General features: G+C 31.9%; 1 protein-coding gene and 1 pseudogene across 32 annotated transcripts in view; both read right to left on the reverse strand.

Annotated features, from left to right (window-relative positions):
- The window catches only part of LOC472247 (eyes shut homolog), a 559,821-nt gene that overhangs the window by 214,647 nt on the left and 320,919 nt on the right, over positions 1 to 24,255 (reverse strand). The gene's annotated exons all lie outside the window — the stretch shown is intronic.
- Positions 4,645 to 4,745, reverse strand: LOC129144449 (U6 spliceosomal RNA; annotated as a pseudogene).

The raw sequence follows: 24,255 nt of genomic DNA on the forward strand, positions 1-24,255 counted from the left end.
TATAACTTTTTGTACTAGGTGGAAAATGATCACTTTTATTAATCCTGTGTACTGATCACATAAAAATAGCTAAGGCTTGCTTTGCTCAGGCCTATAGTTTAACTTAATTTATTAGGGAAGTATAATAGTATTCATCTTTAACAACTAAACTATAAAGTTCTCCTAAGAGAAAATCAGAGCGATAAATATTTTGAATAAAATTTTACCACTTTTTTTAAAACAAAAAAGCATAAAATTAAATTTGCCTGCTAATTTATATTTTAACTTGTTAAACTTGAAGCCCTTTTTGGATCTAATGATTTCCTCCTTCATGTGATTTTAGGTTTATTCAAACTTACTTTTGATTATGAAAAAATTTACCTGACAGCCAAAGCATACATTCAAACAGATAGCAAAATCATTGGTTAATAAGATGTGTACTAAGACACAGTCTCAACAGTGCAGAAATAAACCAAAAAGGTATTCTTTTAAAATATTTGCCTTTATATAGAAATAATATATCATGTTTTCATATTTAACCGTCATGGAAAATCTTGAATTCAGTTCTACTTTATTGATGTTCTCTGAACTTCCTTTTTAAGAGATAATATTTTAGAAACAAGTTAATATGTACTGAATGTTTAAATTCCTAAACTATTTGTTTCCATAATGTTATGATATATAATTTTCCACATAAAATTTCCCAATTAGCTTATAATATCAATAAGATTCATGTTTACTACTCATAATTCAGGAGAAATAAAATTTGAACTAAAAGTAGTAGAGTTTGAAAATTTTCATAGTATAAATAACATGGTTTTAACCCAGAGGTTTTTTTAATCAATCATAGAGAAATATTTTCAAAAACTCAGTCACTTTGCCTAATGTCAATTAGTGGACCCAATTGATCACTTGTTTTATCATATATGTAGCAAATTTATAGTTTATCATTTGTCCAAAGGGTGTTAAGACACAAGAGATAATACATCAATATTGAGTAATAAACACAGAAACAGTAGTTTTAGAAAAAACAATAAAATGTTAATACTTTTAATGAAGCCATTAATTTTTTGGCAAAATCACCTTCAATAATTATAGCTAATTAATACTTTTTCATCAAGTAAAATTTTACCAGATAGTGTGTTTAAACTATATTAACTTCAAAGAGAAAACTGTCAGAACTAAAAGTATTTTTAAGCCTGAAAGTTTAAATGATATAAATGTTTTTAAATGCTTTGATTTGAAGAGGTACAATCCTCTGTTTTCATGACTTTGATTCATTGCTGTGTACACAGAATTAAACTCAAGATAATACTGAGAGTTGTGCTAGCTGTTAAGTTCACAGTGATTAATGGCAAGACAAGATATCAGGCATCTAAGAGTTGAGAAAGTATTAACTTGAGAGAAAGCTGAAAAAGCCAGAGGGAAATAAGTCACAGTAACGAAAAGCAAAGAAAAAGCAAAACATTGTTCTTGATTGTACTTTGATACATTCCTGAATTCATCCTAAATTGTCAAAAGACATGTTAAAGCAGTGTTCATGGGATCTAAATCTAAACTGGCCTATGAAATAAATAACTAATATATTATTACATAAAAATTAAGAAACATATAAAATATTATAAGCAAATTTTCTGGTTTTGAGTACAAAATGTAGTAAGAAATATTAATTCTTAAAACTTTATGAGAAAAAGAGAAGGCACAGAAAAAAAGCCATTCTAATAATTTATACAGTTTTCATATAATATTAGTTATCAATTATTAAAGAATTCTCACATTCCAGACATCGTCTTAGATGATTGTATAACCTATCTTAATCCTCATAACATAATCACCAGTATGTGAGAGGAAGTGTCTCCTTTTAAATTTTATATATTTTGTAAGCTAAAATTCAGAAAGATTCAGTACTTTTTTAAAGGTTGCACAGAAGTAAGACTTTAAATACAGTTCAGATCAGTAATTAAACTTTGTTTTATTCATTTGCTTAATCATCTGTCTTCCCCAATGTTGCAATATTTGTGAGGGTAGGTACCAATATTGGCTTTTCTACTTCTAATTTCCAGCAATTTTCACAGAACCTGACTCTCTCTCTTTCTTTCTCTCTCTGTGTGTGTGTATATATATATGTATATATACGTAAATATATGTATATAATTATATATAATTAGAATTATAAATTTACTGTACTGTGTCATAAATCTTTCATAATTTTTTTAGTGTATATGTGTGATATTTCTTTCAAAACAAGAGCACTTTCCCAGATCAAACACTGTAACATGTATTTCTATGTATTTCTTTTTTTGCATAGATTTACTCACTTTTTCATATGCTCTTTGTATTTTTTTTTCATTTGACATTAATTGGGCATTTAATGAACACATAGATTTCAATGTGCTAGAGTCTCCATATGTAAAGACGAATAAGAAGTGATTCATTGTCTGAAGGCAGCAGCATGCAAACAACGTTAAATCAGACAAACAGGTGCACACATCGTATTAGTGGAATGGTTTGTGTTTTGCGGATGCAGAGAGATAAATAACTAATGAATCATGAGGGAGCTAGGGAACACTTTGCTAAGGAAGCCACCTGTGGGCTGAAACTGGGAAAAGTAGTTAGTTGTCTAGCCTCATGTTGGCAGGGAATGGAAGAAAGGAAAAGCATTTCAGGAAAAGGAAACAATGTACAAAGACCCAGGTTAAAGAAGATAGGATGCTCAGTTTGCCTGTGATGTAGTGTGTGAATTAGAATGAAATGAATGTAAGCTAGCAGAAATACAGTCAAGTCAGATTACGATGAAGTGTTGTTCAGCAGAAATATTACTGGCAATTTGGACAAATTTTTCTTTGTTCAGACAAATTATTTGAGGGAAGTTAAACATCACTTGCCCTATCCACTAAATTCCAAGTACTCCCTAGTATTTGCAACAAGCTGATACAAACACAACTCACCCATTTCTCCCATCACTTTTCCAAGTGCCTCCATCAGGAATTGTAATCTCACACATACACACACTGCACGGCATTAAGGGCCAATGTGAAGTACTGAGGAATTTGGACAATATTCAATGACAAATGAAGATAAAGAAGATGTTAGATGACTAACATGATTGTATTATGCTTTATAATTTTCCAATTTTAATTCCTTAATATGATTAGCCCAAACTGTAAGAGGAAAGCTGAAATCATTCTTAAAACTGTGAAAAGTTTTATTAAAATTCATAGAGATTGCAGTTATGGAATGTGCTAATTTTCAGGTTATGACAACTTAACACTTGTCCATTACTGCTTCATTGACATGAAACTGCATTAGAACATGTCCTTATTCTATTAACACTTTTTTATGGCCTTCAAAGATAAACACAATAGGATATTTTGTTCATTGGCACACACACTCATATACATACACAGTCACATAGACTTGTATACACTGCTTTACTGCTTTATAAAGCTCTTACAAACGTATTTTTGAAGAGTAAGTTTTTGACTTCTTTGAAATAATTGTTTTCTATTTTTTTTAACAATTTGGCAATATCAAATGCAATGTTTTTAGTAATTATATTATGAAAACAAAAAGCAACTTAAGACTTGATGAAAATAGTGGTCAAAGCAAATAAACACAGTTTATGTTTCAGCCAAATTACTGCATTCAAGAAGGCTGTGTCCACAATGTATGATTCTTTTCAACATGATTACATAATCTTATCTGTAAGCAATACAGCATGCCATTCTAGTTAGAAACAACAGTTCTGATTTAATGTTAGGTTTGTGAATTTGGTTCTCACCTTAAGAAACTAACACCCACATCCATATGCAATGCTTAATTTGCTTCCACTTTATTCACTTTCTTTCATAAGCTATGGACCGAGCACAAAAATAACCTAGTCCAAAAGATTCTTGGGGCCATCTGCTCTGTTTTGCCTTCTGAGGCTTCTGTTGTTTTCCTTTAGAATGGTTTCCTTGATGTTCTCAATGACCTATTGTTTTGCTGATGGTTATCTTGGCTCTCTTCCTGTAAGAAATTCAAGAATTGTCTCCAGCTGCCTATAGCATAGATGGCCAGTCATATGACGTTTCCCTTATTGGGATGCATATAAGACAGGTGAAGAACTTTCTAATTAAAATATTTGAGTTGTCAATTCATAGAAGAAAATAATTTCTTAGGAGATTTTTCTGAAATTTTTATAATTAAAAGAATGCATTGGGTTGTTATCTTTCTCAAACCTTATAAATTTCTATTGAAATCTGTACAATTGAAAACAAAAGAACAACACTGAGATTAAGGTTAGTATACATTGTTGCCTATAATTATTAAGTATTGGAAATAGAAAGCTACTAGTAGCTGAATGGAATTTCATTTTGGTCAGATTCAATTGTGAGATAAAATCAAACAAAATCAAACAATTCATTCAAGTACACAAAGATGATTTTGGTATCTCATTTTAAAGCAAAGGCAAGAAAAATAAGCCTTACGAAGAAAAGACCTTGTTCATTTCCTCCCTTTACTTTCCTCAGAATATTTTGTTTCCTTTTTTTCCGCTCATTTCCCACCTTCTGTTCTTCAATTCTACTCTTCTCTGTTTCAAAGTAATTTCTTTTTTTTTTTTTTTTTTTTTTTTTTTGTCAACATGTAATGCCCTGGGTTTATTTTGTGAGAATTCTATCACAAAAAAATATGGAACGCTTCACGAATTTGCGTGTCATCCTTGCGCAGGGGCCATGCCTCTCAACTTTTTATCTTCCTGGTTTTTATTACAACCTCTCTAGGACCTCTTCCTCATTTTAGATGCTAATTAGCACTTACTAATTGAAATTTTAAAAGCTGAGTATTTTAAACACTTTAGCACATCAAAAAATTCTGTGATCATAGGCAGATTTCAAAATAGTTTAGTGTGTAAAACAGAAGATACTAGAGACTCTGCTGCCTTTTAAAGAAAGTGTGAAAAACAAGATATGTGTCTAAATTTTACACTTATTTTAACATTGCATGTCTAATTCTGACATTCTTACACAGTTTGAAAACAAACCAGGTTTTTGTTGGGTTCTGGCTTGTGTGATTACTGTCATCAGAATCCTAGCCTATTCATTTCTTCAAATACAACACAGTTATCACAGATTTTATAGCCTTTTTTTCTAGATTCTGCCATGTCTGTTCCATGCTTTCTACAGAAAATCAGCTATGAATAAATGTAACTTTATCCTAGGTACAGGGGGAAAAGCAGTCATTCTTATGAAGTGCAATTTTATATATAATTATTTTTAAAAGTTACATTGTATTTACGAGATGTTACAGATTGGATTCTCTGGGAATCAGATGTTGAGACAGAGTTTAGTGTGTGGAATCAAGGGGGAAAGAAAGTAGTCCTGACAGAGGTAGAAGTGGATTTCCATATGGTGACCAGAAACTTAGCTGACCCAGTGATTTATGAAGGTAAAAATGACCAATCAGAGTTGTTTTGCTTGAAGTGGAAGTGGCCTAGGCCTCTATATCCCTCCCTCTGTCAGTCACAGATATGCAGATGTGCCCTGCTCTGGAAATGGGTGTGACCTTGGGCAGGGCAGCTTCTCAACTCAGGCAATCCCTTAAGGGGCTGAAGCTTTCCTGCCACCTACACTCCTAAGACCAGTGGCAATAGGATACTCCCTGCGAAATGGGGGTGACCCATCTCCACATCCAACACCTAAGAAACATTTAACATCCCTAGACTTATGCTGAAGAATTTTGTTTTAAAATATTGATGCCTTCTTAGCTCATCATTAATATGAAAATTTCTGACAAACTCAAAACTCACCCTTTTTTGGTATTACCCATTTTATTCACATATACTTTATCTTCCTTTTAACTTTTATTCATGGGTCAGAGATACTGCTGTATACACATGCTTTGTACTCACATAGTTCTTTTAATTTTTGCTTTATTTTTCCTTTGGCGTACTTATAATTATAAACTACTGGTATTAGTGTTGTTATCACTTATTCTTCACTTGTCTTTGCTATTTTCTAGATTAATAGAATTTTTCTATTCTATTAATCTAGATTTCTAGATTAATAGAAAAACAATGCATGCAGATAAGTAGTGTAGCCAATTCTAAGTTGGAGCCTTTAATTGTGGCACAAAGTAGAGAAAGATAATAAAGACTCATGTTTGTAGTGTTTACTAATAGCACATTTGAGGATAAATGAGAAAATACCATTAATTTGTTTATTTACACACCTCACACACAATTTTGACCATGCTTTCATTTGTTTAATTCAAAGAATTTATGTATTTACTACCTCAATCAAAATGCATTATTTGACACTCTAGTAACGACTCAGATGCCCCTTTAGCATCTAATAATTCTTGTTTCACTGTAAATGCTCAATAAATAAATATCTGAAAGATACACAATCACAGATCCTTAAGAGTTCTTTAGGGATATACAGTATTGTCAAATACTTTAGGGATACATAGTACTTTAGAGATATATAGTATTGTCACATTTTAAACTCACATAACTTGGATTTGTCATTAGCTTAAAGAGTTTGCTCAAATACAATAAAAAATAAAGTTAGCAAACATAAAGTCATTTGAGTATGAAACACACTGTTTTTACAATTGCTACTTCCACAGTGAAAACTTCTCATTATAATTAGCACTTCTTAAATATAGGCACTGATCTATACTTTTTATTTCTTTTTATTAAATGCATATTCCAACATTTTATCTTTATAAACATTGATTCCAAATTAAAGTGTCTAATTTTTAAAAAAATGTATTCAATGGTATGTTATTAATGAACAACTGTAATTTGAACAATTCATTTAAAGTAAATAATTTTATATCTTTTGCCTTGTTAAATGTTTTAAAGGAAAATTAATTTTTAATTTGAAAATTATTCACAGAAACTTTGAGAAGTTTTACTAATCTTAATTTTTAATATGCTTACATGCAACTATTAGTAGAATTTAATAATAATTTAATTAAATGAGTTAATATATGTCATACACTTGTAATAGTACCTTATGACCTCACACTTAGTGTGAAATGGAGGTCAGCTCTTATTAACAGCAAGAAGTAAACAAATAACTAGGGTATAAAAAAACTTTCTAATAGTAAGATTATCAGCATAAAATTTAAGGGATATTTTTATCATTTTTATAGAAAACAATGTATTTTGATTTTAATAAAACATGAAAAACATTTTAAAGACAGAAGTAAGAACATGGAAAGATTTTTTTTTTTACAAAATTAAATATTTTCTGAATTAAATAAGATGTTCTAATATTGAGCCAGATTTATCTGCTTAAAATAATTAAGTTTTTTAGTGTGTATCAGACATATGTATAGACGCCACTAGGTAGGATTAATTAAATTATAGCTTGCAATGTATTACCTCATTCGAGATAATAATATGTAATTAGTTGACTTCACTGGGAATTTTCAATTTATATTCCTAATAAAAAATATTATGTAATTGAAACCAACATCTGCCTAAAATCAAAATGTCATTTAGAAGATTTGCAGACTACTGCTAAAGTCAATGGACGTTGTCCCTAAGGAAGTTCTCAAAGAAGTGTTGTAGTAAAGAACTTTCTGTGAATTATTCCAGCCTGAGGGAACTATGTTAGCAAGTATCTTACAGTCCAAGATATTGGTCTTCTTATATATGGGCAAGTAATAAATCACTGTACTTGCATATGTCATGTACGTGGCCCATATCAACAATCAGAGAAGATGTAAATTTGTTGAATACAAATATGAACAAACATCCATTGACCAACAAACTGTAACAGGCAATCAATCTGATAATGAGAAATCCAAAAGAAGACTTTCTTTTAAAGAAAGACATGAAGGACATTAGATCACAGACAAGCTCCGTAAGGTTCTCAAAAAACAAATTCATCTACAAAGCACAGGGAAGCATTTATAAGTACACAGCCTGAAGTTGATTACTTGTTTGTTCATATTTTTCAAAATAAATGGCCTAATATACCCTAAAAGAACAAATTTTCACGGACATATGTGTGGTTGGTATGTATGGGCAGGTTTATTGTTCGAAGTCCATATACAAACATAGCGTGTATTTAACTATTTATGTATTTAACTTCTATACTGTTTTCAAGCAAACTGTACCATCTAATTGCACCATGTATAGAGGAGTAGGCTAGGACATTTAGATAGCATTTGGCATTTTATTCCAAATTCTAGGAGGAACACCAATAATCTCAGCTTATGTATTTAAAAATTAGAACTGATTTTAAAACTCAAATTTATTTAAAAAAATTATTTAAAACAACAGAATTCCATTCTTTTTGATGGCTAGATAGTATTCCATTGAGTATAAACACCATATTTTCTTCATCCATTCATCCCTTGTTGGACTTTTAGGTTGATTCTATATCTTGGAAATTATAAATCGTGCTGTAATAAGTATGAAAGTGCAGATATCTCTTTGAATACTGATGTCATTTTCTTTGGATACATAACCACTGGGGGATTGCTGGATCATATGGTAGTTCTATTTTTCATTTTTTGAGGAATTTCTATACTTCTTTCCATAATGTCTCTACTAGATTACAATGTGTGTAAGTGTTCCCTTTTCCCCATATCCTTGCCAACACTTGTTTTCTTTAGTCTTTTTGATAATAACCATTCTAACTAGAGTAAAGTGGTATTTCATTGTGGTTTTGATTTGCATTTCCCTGATGACTAGTGATGTTGGGTATATTTTATATACCTGTTGATCACTTGTCTTCTTTTGAGAAATGTATATTAAGTTTTTTTGCCCACTGCTAAATCAGATTATTTGTTCTTTTGCTGTTAAATTTCTTATATATTGTGAATATAAATCCTTTGTTAGATGTATAATTTGCACATATTTTCTCTCATTTGTAGGTTGTTTCAACTTGGCTAATAGTTTCCTTTTCTGTGTAAAAGCATGTTAGTTTGATGTAATCAAATTAGCCTATTTTGGCTTTTGTTGCCTGTGCTTTAGAGGTTTTATTTAAAAAAAAAAAAAATCCTTGCCCAGCCCAAAGTTGTAAAGCATCTCTCCTGTTTTCTAATAGTTTCATATTTTCAGATTTTACATATAAATATTTGATTCATATTGAGTTGATTTTGTATATGGTGAGAGTTTGGGGTCTAGTATCATTCTTCATGTAAATATCCAATTTTCCTGGCACCATTTGTTGAAGGGATTGTCTTTTCCTCAATGTGTGTTCTTCTTACCTTTGTTGAAAATCAGTTCACTGTAGATGTGTGAATTTATTTCTGGGATCCCTATTGTGTTCCATTGATTCATGTATCTGTTTTTATGCCAGTACCATGCTCTTTTGGTTACTTTAGTTTTGTAGTGTATGTTGAAGTAAGGTAGCCCGATTTCTCTAGCTTTGTGATATTTGCTTAGGGTTGCTTTGGCTATTTAGCATCTTTTTGTGGTTCCATATACATTTTGGAATTATTTTTCTTTTGTGAAGAATGTCACTGGTATTTTGATAGGGATTGTAATAAATGCATAGGTTGCTTATGGTAGTACAGCCACGTAACAATACCAATTCTTCCAATTTGTAAACATGGGATTATGTCCGTTTATTTCTGTCCTCTTTGATTTCTTTTATCAAAGTTTTATACTTTTCAGTTTAGAGATCTTTCTCCTTCTTGGTTGAGTTGATTCTTATGTATCTTATTTTTTATAGCTCTTGCAAATGAAATTGCTTTCTTGAATTCTTTTTCAGATAGTTCACTATTAGTGTATACACATACTACTAAGTTTTGTATGATGATTTTACATCCTGAAACTTTACTGAATTTATTAGTTCCAACAGTTTTTCCTGATAGAATCTTTAAGGTTTTCTATAAAGAATTTTAAGATAGAAACTAAAAGCAATTTTAAAGGTGAACAAAATAAAGAGTTGGATGATTGAAAAGATAAAATTCACAAATCTTTAACTAAACTAAGAAAAAATGAGAAAAGACTCAAATAAGTAAAATCAGGTGAAAAATGCATCATTACAGCTGACACCACAGAAATACAAAAGGAGATGTGAGAGTATTAAGAACAACTATATGCCAACAAATTAGATAACATAGAAAAAACTGATATGTTTCTGGATACGTACACTCTGCTAAGATTAAATTTTGTAGAAATACAAAATCTGAACGGAACAAAAATTAGTAAGAAAATTGAATCAGTAACAAAAAGTCTTCCATCAAAGAGAAGCTCAGGGTCTAATGGGTTCACTGCTGAATTCTACCAAAAATTTAAAGAAGAATTAATAGTAATTTTCCTCAACCTATTCCAAATAATTGAACGGAATGAAATACTTCCAAATTAATTTTACAAGGGTAGCGCTACTTTGATTTTAATACCATACAAGGATGCAGGAAAGACGGAAGGAAGGAAGGAAGGAAGGAAGGAAGGAAGGAAGGAAGGGGAAAGAAAGAAAGAAAGAAGGAAGGAAGGAAGGGAAGAAAGAAAGAAAGAGAAAAAGAAAGAAGGAAAGAGAAAGAAAGAAAGAGAAAAAAAAGAAGGAAAGAAAGAAAGAAGGAAAGAGAGAGAGATGCAAGCTACAAGCCATATCTCTGAGGGACACAGATACAAAAAAGTTCAGCAATATCCTAAAAAATTCAATCCCACAGTACACTAAAAAGAACAGGCCAGGCGAGGTAGCTCACACCCGTAACCCTAGCACTTTGGGAAGCTGAGGCAGGAGAATCACGAGGTCAGGAGAGCGAGACCATCCTGGCCAACATGGTGAAACCCCATCTCTATTAAAAAATACAAAAATTAGCTGTGCATGGTGGAGTGTGCCGGTAGTCCCAGCTACTCAGGAGGCTGAGGCAGGAGAACCACTTGAACCTGAGAGGCGGAGGTTGCAGTGAGTCGAGATCACACCACTGCACTCCAGCCTAGCAACAGAGTGAGACTGTCTCAAAAAAAAAAAAAATTTACTCTTAATGACTTAATACAATTCAGTTTTAATTTTAAGATTCATTACCACTGTTCTTGTATAATTATTTTATAATTATAAAAAAAAGAACATTCACTATGATCAAGTGGAAATCATCCCAGGCATGCAATGAGGGTTTAATTTATGCAAATAAATACATGTGATACATATCCCATTAACAGAAAAACAAAAGCATATGATAATTTTAATAAATGCATAAAAAGCATTTGACAAAATTCAACATCCCTTCATGATAAAAAAAAAACCTCACAACAAATTAGAAGTATGTAACTTTATGCCTAATTTCACCATTTCTATTCAGCATAGTACTGAAAGTTCTAGCCAGTTATTAGGCATGAGAAAGTAATAAAATATATCCATATTAGAAAGGAGGAAGTCAAACTGTCCCTATTTGTAGACAACATGATCTTATATAGAGAAATTCAAGTGTTTCTGACTTCAAAACTGTTGAAGACGTTAGTGCTACTTACCATTATCTCCTGAGCACATGAGGGTCAGTATAGAACTTCTTTACCCCCTTGAGTTTAGGCATAGCTTTATGATTGGTTTTAGCTAAATAAATCTATGCAGATGGAACATATGCCATGTGTCACTTAAAGATGGAAGCAATTAATTGCTGATAGAAGCCTCTCCAAGGTTGTTTTCTCTCTTTTGTTGTTGTTGTTGTTGTGTTTTATTTATTTATTTTTTTAGACTAGGTCTCCCTCTGTCACGTGGGCTGGAGTGCAGAGGCACAAACACGGCTCTTAAAGCCTTGACCTCATGGGCTTAAGTGATTCTCCTGTCTCAGACTCCTATGTTTCTGTGACCACAGGCATGTGGTCACAGCTAATTCTTTTTTTTTTTTCTGTAGAGATGGGGTCTCACTTTGTTGCCCAAGCTGGTCTCATATTCCTGGCCTCAAGCAATCCTCCCACCTCAGCCTTCCTAAGTGCTAGAATTATAGATGTGAGGCACTGTGCCTGGCCGAAGGTTCTCTTTCAATGCAGTGGCAATCCTCGATTGGAATTGATGTTGGAAATGCAAAGTTGAACTATCCTTTGCTTGATGGTTGTCTTGGAATATCATCTGAAACTGCAGTTTCCTTGTATAAGTAAGAAATAAATCTTTCTTGTTCTAAATAAGTGCTATTATTTGTTTTGTTATCCTAAAATAATCTAGCACACTCTGATGAATAAAAAAAAAATCAAGTTTACCCTAATATGCTACATTGTCACGGAATCAAGCTGAAAGTTACCAAGCTAAAGATAATTAATATTTTCACCTACAAATCAAGCTTAAACATTCTTATATATGTTCCTAGACCTAATTAGATGTGTACAAGTTTGGTACAAATTCTCAAATATCAGTCATCTCATCTTTTTAAATGGCCCACAGTAGTAGCCATTTAAAGCTTGAGTAGCTACTCAAGCCATTAAGCTTGAGTAGCTCAAGCTCAGCAAGTACAAAATTAGACCATTATTTCTGCCTACCCTCAAACCTATATTATCTTCTTAATCATATCCAGGGAGAACCAGGGAGCAATCCTGCTTCTTAACTCTTCATCCCTCCCCACTCATAAAAACCTTTATGGAAAATCATGTGGATTTTGAACATGTATCTATCATTGTCTGTTTCCTTATTGGCACTACTAAGTTTGGACCAACATCTTTGGAATATAACTAGGTTAGTTGCAACCTCCCAAACTCTGAATTATCCTCTAATCTTGTCATTCAAGATATCACTGTAAAATTCAAATCTGATCATGCATAAAGTACTTTACTGAATGTTTGTTATAGCAACCATATATTCTCTACCGTGGCACGTCACATCTTCCACCATAATTTCTTTGTATACATTTCTGTCTTCATTCTCCACCAACCTGTGACTTGCTCGAGGACAGAAACTACAGATTCATCTTTGTAGTCTTAGTTCTCAATCCTCCCTCACCCATCTTATACTTGTTCCCAGCCTAACCTCAGGAAATATCCCATGAGAATCCTAGTTGTCAAATGAAGACAAAACATTAATACCTAAAAACAGCATAATTTATGCTGACTCAAAAAACGTGCTCTCAGAAATGTTTCGAGAACTTCAAGACTAATTTTCCAATTCCTATTTATCACTGCAAAGCTGAAGTAATGTCACTTATTTCTGTTAATAGAATTGCTCAGAAATAGTTTCTGTTGTTAAGTTCAGGATTTACATAATTTAATCAAGTACATGTAATGCATTAAAAGTTTGTAATTTAGGGTATACCCAATCTAAGCTACCTGTTTATATTTGCCTACAAAGCACATACACACTTATATAATTGTGAAAACAGTTTGGGTAGACAAAGACTTTTTTTGTTGCCTACTAAAAATACTGAATTTTGCCAGACACTGAGGAGAAATTGCAATGTTTCAAATAAAACATCATTGCGGGTACTATTGTAAGCCTAATAGCATATATATATTTAGAGAGAGAGAGGTAATAGGGAGACTTATTGTCACAACTTTGTAATGTACTTGCAAAATAATCTTACAAAAATTTAATTAAAAAGTATAGAATTTTAAAATTGTTGATATTTAATAGGATTTGTTCTAAAAAATGCTTTTATATTTTCATTACAAAAATCAGAGAAAAACACTTTTGCTATGATAGCATTATACACACAGTCATTAAAATCTGATAAGATGGCTCCTGCTAATTGAACTTTGCCAAAATTAATTGAGCAAGATGCACCTGCTGGCTTGAAAGGGCAGCTGTAACAGTATATGAAAGAATGAGAGAGAGGATGTGCTGAGTGTATATGTCACAGAGACTAGGGATATTCAATTAATATTTTCACTTATTAGAAAAGATGAAGCAATTGATGTTCCTAGTGATATTTTAAATGCCAGTGGTATTAATTCTGAATAATTGCTGTCATTATCTGTATATTGTTTTGCACAGGTAAGCAGAGTAAATTTAGAGAACATTATAGTTTAAGTGTGAAACAAAATGACTAAAGAACCTACTATAACTTTCAAAATCAATATTTGGAATATGCAAATGATTAAGATAATAAGAATGTACATATAATGAAGAGTATATGATATTTTAAATCTGACAATTTAATGAATGAAAAGATAAAATAAAATATTATTATACAACTTTAAACCAAAGATGCTAAGGCAAGAAGTGCCTGACACCTGGTAGATGTTTGATAAATATTTGTTAAATGAATGAATGGATAAAAAAGAGTTTCATAGAGAGTCTTGAACAGAAGACTGTTCAAGAGATCTCAAATATCTGTTTACATGGAGAGACAAATATTTTTTAGCCCATAAATATTTAAAACCAACTGAAATATTTGAAAATATATTTACAGTCATAGTATGATAAATTGTCCATTCTCACAAAGTAGTCACTGTATTTTGGTTGGCTTTCTTAAACAGAAATTACCTAAACTAAAAGGATTACTACTGTATCTTTTCTTATTTTTCCATACTTTTTCTGGTACGTGTGTGTGTGTGTGTTTGTGCATTTTATATATATATATAATTTTATTGTATGTATTAATATAATATATATCACTGATATATGTGTGTATATATGTATATATGTATACACACACACACACAGACATACATATAAAATATCCTCTAAGAGAAAAGAAAGAATGGAGAGAGAAAAAATAAAAGGAAAGAGGAAATTATCCAGAGAGACACCATGAGTTATGGTATCTACTCTTTCCTCCCTAGAGATAATCACATCTTTCTAAACTTACATATAAATTAATAAATCCACAAAGTAAGAAATAGGCAAAAATTTCTATTATATATAAAATACAAATTTACACTAGCCATACTATAAATGTTTGCATTGTTAATATGCAGATAAAAATGTAACTTCTGTCAAATATCTAAGAAGATAAAGTCCCCTTGTTCTTCCATCTTGATTAATTATTTTCTCTTTTGAGAACATATGGTACAGAAAGAAAGAACTCTCCATAGTTGTGAAACTGTTTAGCTCATCTCATCAGACCTGATAATTTGGACCTTATGACCAGGCCAGTTGAAAATAATTATAGTGTTAATAATGGAAAAAATGAGATTAAATCAAAATTAGTTCTATTTAGCTCAGATTCATGCTGACGTAGAGCCAAAAGCCAGCTTTAGTTTACTCAGTCTTCCTTTGGCAATTTTTCAGTCAAGTACATGAACATTTATTCCGGTAATATCTAGTGGTGTTTTGGCCTGAACAAATCAATGGATTACTACAAACAACACAATAGTTGCCAAATAAACTTAAAATATAGATCAATTAGTTCACATACAAACACACTGACTGCTTCACACTATATTATTAAATTGAAAAACTATTCCATTAACACGATGCATTACTATAAAAGATTTGGCATATATGAATTTCTTAACATGCTCCCAACTCTACTTCTAAATAAGGAAGTTTACTAAATGATCCATAATATTCTTCATACATGAAGGTCAAACACTGTTTCTATATCAAACATTAAAATAATAAATTACCAAAGATGTATTTTCCAAGTTTGGTTTATCCAGATATTGATAAAATATTATGATTCTCTATTCAGAAATTGTATTACTCAATTGATGTGATTGATTGGATCAAATGCCATATATAGTTGTACTTTCTTCTGTCATATAAATGAGGCAACAATGGCCTTGGTAAATTAACTCTACCATTGTTTACTTCTTCACAGAAGGCTAAGACCATTACCTCAAAAGCCCAATGGTGCCAAACACAAATTTTCACACATGCAATTGTTCTGAACAAACTCCTGATAAGCATTATTTTTAGCAATTTAGAGCCTAGCTCCATTACATATCTAGGAAAACTTCACTCAACATTTGTTAGTCATAGATAAGACACATCCTGAGGCTATAGATGACACCAAGCGACTGTTGATCTTTGGAGTTCTCTAACTCATCGACTTCCAGTTATAGTGCTGAGCTACATCACCCAGATGTATAAGCTCACTCTCATATTCCTTTCTTCCTGGAGCTCCTTTGCCCTCTCTGCGATTTGGGTTCTGGCCTTCTGCTTCTGTTTCTGAAACATCTGCTGTGTATGCCCCTCCCACGTAATCCTAAATCTACACAATTAAATGTTATTGCCACTTCATGATCATGTCTTTTTCCTTGATCAGCCCTGAAACCCTCAAGTTTTAAGCATACCTTCTTAAGTTTTAAGGGCACTGAATAAATTTTAAATATAATCGTTAAAATATTTTATATCACAAGCTGCTTGCTACACAATTATTAGAATAACTAAAACAATAGAAGAGTAAAATTATTAATTAAAATGCCAAGTAACAGGGACTCTCATACTTTACTGATAGGAAGTAGTATTACAGTATTGCCATTCCGAAAAATGATTTATCAGTCTCTTATGAAATTAAACTATACTTTCATATGACTTAGCAATGCTATTCTTGGGTATTTACCATAGAGAATGAAAACCTATTACTCTAGAGAATGAAACATTAATCCTATTCATGAACGCTTATAGCAGTTTTAATTCATAATCATTAAAAATGGAAATAACTCAAATGTCTTTAAATGAGTGAATATCTTATACTGGCCACTGCATAACAAATTTTGGGACATTTGTATAATAGGAAACTACTGAGAAATAAAAATAAGTGAACTATAAATATAAACAACACTTGGATGAATCTCAAAGATATGCTGAGTGAAAGAAGTCAACTTAAATAATTCATGTAATGTATGATACTTTTATATAATGTTCTTGAAAAGTCAAACTATAATGACAAAGAACAGATGAGTGATTGGTAGGGTTTGGAGTGAGGGAGAGTGTGGCTGCACAGGGATAGTGTGAAGGAAGTTTTGGTGTGAATGGAAATGTTTTGTATCCTAATTAAAACGGTGATTACAAAAATCTTTATGTGTAAAGATTCACAGAACTCTGCACACACACAAAATCAATTTTGGGTATGCTCCTTTAAAAAGTTAAATTTAAGTCTTTACATTGAACAATAACTGGAAGTAGAAATATTAGAATTCTATTTATTATTTATAGTATATTTTATTATTTGTAGTGTATTATTTACAGTATATTTTCTCTTAGGATTGTGTATGTCTTTACTACAACATACAAGCAACTGTTGAAATATTCCATTATTATTTTCACTGTGTTTTGATGTCACACCATTACTCTTAAATTTTACAGGAACTTGAATGTCTATAATTTCATAGTCATTAAATTTAAAACTGTTCATTCTCTCACAATAGATATTTAAAATTGTGAGTTATATGGCTTACATTTTAAATATGTATACTTTTTATGGTTCTTAATATGTGTTGTCAATGTGTCAAATTTTTAACATGTACACATTTCATTCTCATTATATTTACATTTTATTTGGCTGAATTTTTTTCTATACTTCAATAATCAAGCTTGTTCTCTTGATTTCCAAGGTATTCAAAATAATATTATTTCATGGAAAATTTCTTTTCTCACATGGATAACTGGAGAAGACATTTAACTGGCTTTCCTGCTTCTATTCCTGCCCTCATCTCTGCCGTATTTCCCTCTCACCACAGCAGTCAGAATGACTGTTTCCAAACATGTCAGACCTTGTTACCCCTCTGCTCAAAACTCTGCAGTAGCTCCCCATTTCAGGGTCAAAATTAAAGTCTTTCAGATGGTCTCTGAGGTTCTGACTCTTACTTGCTTATCTGACATAATTCTCTATTATTACCACTCTTTAAATTGCACCCCTGACACACTCCTGGTTGTGCACTAGCTGTTTCTTTTGTCTACAACTTTATTTCCCAAACAATTGTCACTGTTCATTGCCTGACACCCCCAAATATTAGATGAAATATCACTTTCTCAATGAGATTTCTTCTAATCACCTTGTAAACAATTGATATAAAATTGGTAAACCTATTCTCTTAGCATTTGCTGATTTTCTCATATTGTTTTACTGTTTTCTATTTTTATTAACCTATCATATATTAACATAAAATTATTTATATTTCCAAGTACCTAATACAGTGCTTGACATATAGAAGGTGATCAATACATATTTGTTCAATGCCAGAGAATAATTTATAAATTAATTTGTGCAAGAAGTATTTTATGTATGCATATAAAAATAATAATTCATGATCAAATATTGCTTGATGTGTTTATTTAAAAAAATATGGTTTGTCTCCTTAAAATATTTGTCAGGAAAATAAACGTTGAATTTAAAATAAAATATAATTATGTAAATGACAACTCAGTCTTGAACATTGAGATATACTTCAAGTTCCCTCTTGACCCATTTATGCCTAGTGTTCCATTATTGGAGTGCTAAGCATGTGGGAGTTATTTATATTCTATTGCTCAAGGTCATCACCAAGGTCTGACTGCAAAAATTCAAAAAATTGCAACCTCAGGCATAAATGGGTTAACTGTGATGGCATATAATTTTAATATATTGTGATACTATATACTTTTAATATATTTAATTTCATACAAATGTATGATTTGGTGCTTTTATCTTTATCCTAAACAAAAATCTACCTATTTTCTTTTTTCAAATTTCAGTTATGTTTTCAATTTTCTTCTATCTATTGGATTCCGATAAATGGATGTAAATTGTCATGTAGTCTAACCTTATGCAATTACGCGGTCCCCAGTTAATGCAGAGATCATTCAAAAGTATACACATTGATGCATTTTAATTGTTATTTTGTACATACAACCAAGATCACAGGAGACACAGGAGATAAGAAGCAAAGAAGACTTTTTGGATACAGTTTGTAAGATTAGATATACAACTACAGGGGGTAGATATTTCTAATATTTATCTTGGCTGTCCCATGAAGGTAGTTAAATTTTGTTTACTACAGAATAGCAAATTACACTGTCTGGCTTAAAGAATGTCTGAGTTGTAGTGCATGATAAGATATCTCCCAAATTATGTCAAATATATCTGTGAAAACTGAAAATAAGACCAAAGTTTGTAATACAACTAAATGCCAAAGTTGAATCTCTACCAACATCAAAGTTAATGTAATCAATATACAAATATTTTGTCTTCTCATCATCTAAAAGAAAGTAAAAAGTTTCATCATCTGTCTACATGCCACCTTTTAATAAATTGGAGCCCTATCTCCTCTAAACCATCTCCTCTCCCCAGTCGTTTTGCATCTATTCTGAAACAGCAACTCCATATGATACTCCAAGTGAGCATACAGGAGAGAGTCTGGAAACTTCGGTTTTTCATGCTTCCATTGATTCAGAGCATAGAAGCAGAATCCACCACAGTAGACTAGAGAATCTGTAGATGTTCAACAAGAACCAATGACTAGGTTGGAAACTTACCTTGTGTTCCACGTGTGGGACTGAGAAATTTATTTTGCCATTACTCAGTGAAGAGAGATGAGGCTTAAAGGTATCCACATGACCTAATTACTAAAAATTTCTGAATTGGGGTAGCTTTCACTTCTTTAAGTAGTGTTGAAAAAACAAACAGCAATATTTATAGTTAGTTCTACAAAAATAGAGAATAGAACCATTGTTCTGAATACTGAAATAAAATATAATTTAGATAATAGTCTACTGCATTAATAAGAAAAACCTTTTGCCATATTCAAGAACATACAATGTCTATAAAATGAAAAGAGAAGAACACCAAGAGAGAAATAAATGAGATAAAAAGATAGCAGAAACCAGTTGTGGTGCTTCACGTCTGTAATTCCAGCACTTTGGGAGGCTGAAGAGGGAGGATCACATGAGGCCAGGAGTTTGAGGCCAGGAGTTTGAGGCCAGCCTGAGCAACATAATGGGACCTCATCTCCCCCCATTTTTTTTAATTAGCCAGGTGTGGTGATGCACACCTGCAGTGTTAGCTACTTCAGAACCTGAGGTGGGAAAATCACTTGAATCCAGGAGGTCCAGGTGGCAGTGAGCCACGATTGTGCCACTGTATTCCAGCCTGGGTGACAGAGTGAGGCTCTGTCACAAACAAACAAACAAACAAACAAACACCAACCAAACAAACAAAAAAGACAGATAATAGAATGAAATGGAAAAGAAGGGTAACATAAGTTAGAATTTATAGACAAATAAAAATTGGAATTAAATTTACATCAGAGTCAGAGAAAAGCACAATTAGCATTGAGATAAATAAATATATTTTTAAAATTCAAATTGGAGGAACTTTCTAATACCAAAACAAAATCAGGCCAGGCATGGTCGCTTACTCCCACTCTTGTAACTGCAGCACTTTAGGTGGCCAAGGCAGGAGGATCACTTGAGTCCAGGAGTTCACAACCAGCCTGGGCAACATCATGACACTCCAACTCTACAAAATTTTTTAAATCAGCTGAATGTGTTGGCTGATCCCAGCTACTCATGAGGTTGTGGTGGGAGGATCCCTTGAGGCTGGGAAATTGAGGCTGCAGTGAGCTGTGATTGTGCCACTGCCCCACAGCCTGGATGAAGAGTGAGACCCTGTATCAATCAATCAATCAATCAATCAATCAATAATAAATAAGAGAAAGAAAATTCTACAATTTTGAGAAAGAAGAAATGTTAATGGGACAGAGAATTAGAAAAACAATTTAGAAATTGCATTGCCCTCAGCAATATAAAATGTATAATAGTGTAACAAGTTTTAATAATTTTTCTAGATCATTATATTATAATGTATATATGATTTCAAATACCACCACTAAAACCAAGAATTGGAACTAAAAAAGGCATTGAGGTAATGGAAGCAGTAAATATAAGATAATATTTTCTTGAAGAATTTTGTATATACTGTTTTTATTAAGGGATTCAGTTAAAGAGATATTTCATTGTTGACACTTAGACCTAGAATATAAAATACGACATTAAGCAAATGAGTCAAAAGAAATAAATCCTCAAAAGAAAATATAATATGTACCATTTATTAGAAACAAATTCATTCAGGATAGTTACAAATAAAACCATGGGAGAATATGTTGGACAATGTATATTTCATATGAAATGGAAAAATTAAATTAATTCCCTTTAATATGAGGAACATTGTTAAAATTCTCACTGTTACAACCATTTACTACTGTCCTAGAGGTCTTGGTCAAACCAAAATGAAAAAAAAAAAGGAAATAAGAGATATTTGGAGATTGGAAAGATTTGGGGGTTGATCAAGGAAAACAGATGTGATGAAAAAAGACAGTAACGCACACACAAACTTCATTGAATGGCACTTGGACAGGGTTGCATGAGAAGGGACGTCTCTCTAACTTAAGACCTTCAGACACTAATTGTGAGGAGGCCACCATCCAGAAGAGAAGGAACACAAGGAAACTCCTGAGGTAAAAGGGAATCCGAGAGAGACTTACTTGTCCAAGTGATAACTAAGCAGCACCACGGAAAGTTTCTGGGTCAGAGAGCTCTTAAGGGCAGTAGCAGCTTAGGCTTTATCACCACAAAGCTCTAGCTCATCAATGCCCAGCAGATGCTATATGTAGTTTTACAGGTTATACAAAGTAGGCAGGCTCTAAATATTAGTTTGGTGCAAAAGTAATTCAGGTTTTTGCCATTGAAAGTAATGGCCAAAAACACAGTCACTTTTGCACCCACCTAATAGCTAAAAATCTTCTTGTTTGGAGTATTTTTAAAACCATTATGTATGTAAAAATTTTAATGTGGTACCAGCTGGCATTTGAGCTAACAGATATCAGCCTGTAGTGAAGAAATATCAATGTAGGGGCCAATATACAGAGGCCTTTTTGCCTCACTTATATAACAAAATTTAAAAATTGGAAGATAAGTTAGTTATTCTAACCATATGCAAAGAAACTGGATTATCTAGCAAGTAAATGCATAGAACAAATAGGTAAAATACTGAATGAATACAAGATTTCCACAAGGTTGCAGAATACAAGATTGATGCCCAACATTCAATGCCATTTCCTTACCAAAAGACTAACAGTTATAAAAAAAATCAGAAATAAGATATTATTCCCTAGAATGACAAAACTGATACACATGACTATTTAAACACACACACACACACACACACAAACACTCATACAAAACCCATATGAGAGAAACTATCATAATGAAGATTTAAAAATCTGAATAAATGAAGAGATATGTCACTTTATGAGATTTCATGAATTAACAGTATACTGTCTGTTCTCTCCAAATTATCCTATTAATTTAAGCCAAATTAAATTATATATTTAATAATGCTTAATAACATTACTTAAAAATACATAGGTAAAAAGGAGCCGCAAATGTAGGTTAACACTAGAAAATAATAGTGTGGGGGTAATTGTCCAGACAAAATAAAAATATATGACAGAATTATATTAAGAAGAATGTGTAGATTTTGATTATAGCTTTTCTTTTGATTAAAAAAAGCCACAGACAAAGATAATATATTAAGAGATATACCTAAAATGTCTCCAAACTAGAAGGGATTAATTACTATCATGCACACATTACTTTTGAAAATAAAGAATGCACATCACTGACTGTGGGAACTCCAATGCCCTGTTTGCTCCTTTCCCCAAAGTCTCAAACTAGACTCTCAGTGGTTTCTCTGTTGGGTTTATACCAGAGAAGAACTAAGGGCAGCTCAGGAAAATTAACCTCCTGAGCACTCCTATGACACTTTATCCTTAAAGGGAAAGTAACAAAAAGCTGTTTCCAGAACCTTAAACAGGGAATCATGGCAAGAGATGTTCTGATGCTTCTTCCTAATCAGAGCCGAAGCTACAAGAAGAGACAGTGACACATATAACTTATTTTTGCTGTTTTCTTTTTTCAAAGCCTTCTTCTCATGCTTTTTGGGCCAAGAATAGGGGAAATTTTATTCTTACTTCCTCTAGGACTTTGCTATTATTCCCACTAAGCTAGATTAGCTACTTTACATTTAGTTAAATAATATTATGCACAGTGAGGGAGAAGTCTATGACCTGGGTGCTTCGGGATGGACTTACAACATAACAGCCAGCCTTTTAAAGTTATTTATTTATTTATTTATTTATTTATTTATTTATTTATTTTTGTTGCATGGCCCTATTTTGCATGTCAGGAGCTGAATATAACCTCCTTTTTCATTATGACTCTTATGTATTCCAGCGTCCTTTTAAGTATTTGGGTGCCTTTGGTTAATTCGAACAAAAGTTACCTATTAAGGAAATCACAAATAAAAAACATATACCTTGATATACCTATGATTGCAAAGCAGTGTAAGTTTTATGGAAGCCCAATAGAAGGAGAATTCTGAGAGAGAAATTTCAGTTCTGGTGATTGTTACATTTCAAGAAAAACCAAAACTGAAACTCTATTCCACAGAAATGTCTCATTCATTTCTGTGAAGGATATCTTTAATGTCCTTCACAGATGTTAAAACTTTAAGATTCTATGAGATATGGCATCAGGAATATCTCACTCTTTTTAATATTTTATGTAGTCTCTACTTAAATACTTTTCTTTACTTCTTTGATCTAATGAATTTTTCTGTGAAACAAAGAAGAAATCAAAGTTCAAATTCACCTCTAGGGTTGCCAGATAATATATATCGTACACTATTAAATTTGAATTGCTGATAGAACAATATTTTTCAGTATAAGTATTTCCCATTCAAGATATGAGATATAATAATACATCCATTCCTTTTCTGAAATTCAAATTTAACTGGACTTTTTTCTATTTTTATTTGCCAATTCTAGCGACCTTATGTAATACATCAAATTTTATGAGTTCATAAACTTTGTTAATCATGAAATTGGAAGAAGTATGGTAACAACCAATTTTTTGACATGTAATATCATAAGTAGTTCAAACTGAAAAAGTTTAAAACAACATTTTTATTTCAGTGAAATTCTTTCAGTTATACTTTTGAATCTTCATAAAAAATATTTTCAGTCTGGTAAATATACATAGATATGTATTTCTTTTCCATTAAAATTTTTAAGGACATAATGTTTTCATATATTCTTTTATCAAATATTTTAGGTCAGTGAATCTAAAAATAGGATCAAAACTCAATGTATGAAAGAAAATGTATACACCTTCAAATCTATGAGTCACATGAACTTCACCAAAATCAAATGTTGTTTTTCTTTTAAAATTATTCTTCTCTGTATTTTTTATTTCTTTAATTTTCTTGAAAATTTGTATTGTTCAAGAAAGAGGGACAGTTTGCCATTAGTACTGGTGAATACCATTCAGCTCTTTTTTTTTAGTCACAAAAAGCCAGAGGAATTCAAACTTCAACACATCTCTCACTATCCTCAAAAAACTTTCTTCCTCAGCTATACATAGGCATCTATTCTGCCAAGCATCTGTTGAGGAAATGATGTAAGTAAATTTCCAAAGA

Source organism: Pan troglodytes, chromosome 5 (assembly GCF_028858775.2).
Source record: "Pan troglodytes isolate AG18354 chromosome 5, NHGRI_mPanTro3-v2.0_pri, whole genome shotgun sequence".
NCBI classification, from domain to species: domain Eukaryota; kingdom Metazoa; phylum Chordata; class Mammalia; order Primates; family Hominidae; genus Pan; species Pan troglodytes.